The following is a 3,743-nucleotide window of genomic DNA, read 5'->3' as shown; positions in this document are numbered from 1 at the left end:
TAGTAAACAAATGGAAGTGTTAAATAAGATGTGTAAGTATAAGCCTTCCACTTTCACTAACACTCAAATACAAGAGAAAGAGGGGCTTCCAAACACAACTCTCAATATAACTTAACTTAGATTAAAACAAACCAAATGGGATGAAGGGATGCTGATACTAAACCCCAATTATGCTAAGGGAGTATGCAAGAAAGAGTCTACCACGTGACCTCCTATGATTTACATTTAGGAGGGTACAAAAAACCTACCTCAATGACCTTAAATATTGAATATAAATTAATATTGAGGGTAGAAGAGTTGGGTGGGAAACACCAAGGCAATAGAAAAATAAACACTGATAGAAAAGGAATTCCTACAGTTAAGCATACAAGGTGTATAAAGTGTGGGAGAGGAGGACGTACAACATTCTTTCTTTGATTAGGATAGGTAAGATCAAGAGAGCAAGGAGGCTCTACATTCCGTTCTTGAAGGAATATGAATATACATAGGATATGGTATAGATGACCTAAGAAACAAACTCTAGAGCCCAAACAAGAAGAGACAATAATAAAAGAAAGTGTAGAAAAGAAAAGAAAATAATATAGAAAAATAATAGGACTTAAAAATTGGACTAGGGAAACAAGGAGAAGAACACAAACAAGAGCATATACAAGAATAAAAATAAATACCTCAAACTAGCACAAAGTTCTTTCCTATGATAGAAGAAGAAGAATAAAGTGCATTAGGTATGGCAATGCACATGTGACAAAAAGAACCATGTTATCTCAAATAATGCTTAAAATGAAAAGGAGCTATGGTAAAATTGAAAGACTTAACATTTTTGGGTGATACATTCAAACCTCTTGAGGAGGTAGAATTTACACAATTGTAATGATGTTTTCCTTAAAGCTACTATATGAGCTATATGTTTAAGTTTTACCACAATTGCAATGCGATAGTTTGTAGCACACTAAAAAGTAATTGTAATGATGTTTTCTTTAAATATTCTATGTGAGCTATATGTTTTAGTTCTTATCGCAATGCTAATGACATCATTAAAGAACACTAGAAATAAAAAAAGATGACAACACATAAAAAATATATATTAACAACATATATATAGTTCTAATTCATTTGAGAGAGGCCATGAAAAAATTGTGAAGTATTAACACGATTTTGGAGAAGGAATGCATCACAAAATTGTTAAGCATTATTTTTTGAGAATGTAATAAAAAACATAGTTAAATACAAATGAAGCATTAAAAAGAGTAGAGAGAAATATAGTGGTGATGTTACAAACATTTAATTTTAAGTATTGTACTTGTAAGTGGCTCGAAGATACTTATGTTCATAAATCATAGAGGAAAAACATCAACCAAATGATTTATTTGAATATTATGAAAGGTGTGTAATGTGCAATAGTATTACAAACTTGTTAAACATTAACAAAAACCTACACAACATAGCTAGAAATACAATTATATATAAATGAACCATTGGAAAGCCAAACAAAAATATAGTGTTGAAGATATAAAAATAGAATGTTAAGGATCATAATTCTTTGTGGGTGAAAGACAATTATGTTCATAAAACATAGAGAAGGAATAAGAAAAAGCAAAGATATTTGTATAAGTGAAAGGTATGTGTAATATGTAACAACCAACAAAGATATAAATAACTCAACAACAATCACTCAACATTTCAGTTTTTAATTGTAAGTGATGCCAACCTAAAAATGTTTATAAAACATACAAAATTTAGGGAAACATGTCATCCGTATGTATCTTGTGAAATCTACATGAAAGGGAAAACCATCAACAAAAAATTAAATCATTTAGTAGTGTTTTTGGTGTGATTTCTTCAAGCAGAAGCTTTGACTTAATATCAAATTCAACTTTGGCGACTATGTTAGTTTTTGCTTTAACCTTGCTTTAGGAATTGTATTTTTTTGGTTGTCAATACAAAGGTGGAAATGTAGTAACTAAATTAACATCACTGCTAATCTTATTTAAACCACCTCTAATTTCTAGAAACAAAGTTATTTTGTAGGAATTTGAAGCAAAGATGCAGAAACCTCATCAAAAGAAACATCCCAAAGGCTACATGTGTATTCAAAGTTTTTGTTGCAAGAAATTCCTATAGTTGCACTTTGCTATATCTATTTGTCATCTTGGACAAAACATGATATTATCATTTTTTGTTGTTGAATTGTTTGCCACTAAATTGTAAAGGAATAGATAGATAAGAGAAAAATATGGTTGGTATTGGTTCTAACATAACACTAACATGTTCAACAATAGACACAATTGTCATTATACTACATATTGTGTTAAGATGATTAGGATATATGGTAAGATTGAGAGTATATCAACATGGATTTGTCCTCTTGACTTAAGAGCTTAGACTCAAGATTGACAAGATTAATAGTCAAGGTTTTCACTAGTGTTGTATTAATTAATTTCACATTGAAGTAAAAAATACATGCTTTTCTAACAACAAGAATAAAAAGTGATTTTGAAACATACAAATTTTTGAATTCATCACCTATTGCTTCTTGCAACACACCCCACAAGTTGACATTAACAAAAAATTTAGACATGTCATTTATTTTCACATTTTTGCATTTTACTTCACTATGATATTTTCTACATATTATTGATAGTTATCTAATAACATTTATAATTATAATTACATTGAGTGAGTAACTTTTGTTATAATTTATGACTTCATTAAGAGGTATAAAATATGTTAGAAAGTAAAATCCACCAATATAATTGAGAGGGGGGACGGGTGAAGGGTGAATTAGTTATGTACTTTAAATTAACTTGATCAAAACTTGAACATATAATCAACAAATGCAACAACTAAAAGATGATAACCATACACAATGACACAAGATATGTTAACTAGGGAAACCCATATCAGAGGGAAAACCCTAGTGGGAATGATCCCCATAAGATGGTGTAATAATGTAGAAAGTTCCTTGTGAAAGGATAAGACCTTGTTAGGGGTTAATCAAATATAATCAGTACATATAGTACTTGTTAGGAGACTTTGAATCCCTACCAGAAGATTCCAACCCTGTTAGTAGCTGCTTCAACCTTATTAGGAACTGATAGGAAGTCGACTGAACCAACTGTGAAAATTACTTTAGAATTGTCTTCACTAAAATTTTTAGGATAACATATCCAAGAGTGAATTTACCAACACAACAACTTATCTTGCCAATACATTTCTTTTGAAGTTCTCAACATATCATCAACATCATCCTTTGCTCTTATCTCATCAAATTCACATCCAAAGCTTGCATACAACAATGATCATACAATACAACACATATGATGATTTATAACCAAGGAAAATATCTTTCCTTTATACCAAGTCCTAAATAAGTTAATTGAATTGGCCTTGAGGTTTCCCCAATCTACAATAGATGATATAGGACCATCACAAGATATTACAATTAAGTTCCATATGCTACAATACGTAACACATCAATGACATAACATAATCAATTTGACAATGAACATAGTTTATGTTACACTTCAATGACCATCACATAATGATCTTCTGATTCTACTACCTCAAACACATAACACAAACACGTCTCTGACCAAAATACAAGCCCGCTAAACAAGATTTAACTTCGTTGAACAAATACAACTCAAACATCAACATATTATTTCTTGCACGCTGGTCTGCAACTAGTCTTCCATAAAACTGTTATAACTTACTCGAATCTTCATAACTCTTTCTGCACATTT

This window comes from Cupressus sempervirens, chromosome 2 (genome assembly GCF_028749045.1).
Source record: "Cupressus sempervirens isolate cs-2001-9-10 chromosome 2, ASM2874904v1, whole genome shotgun sequence".
NCBI classification, from domain to species: domain Eukaryota; kingdom Viridiplantae; phylum Streptophyta; class Pinopsida; order Cupressales; family Cupressaceae; genus Cupressus; species Cupressus sempervirens.
The sequence above is the reverse complement of the archived record's forward strand: the minus strand, read 5'-3'. Positions refer to the sequence as shown.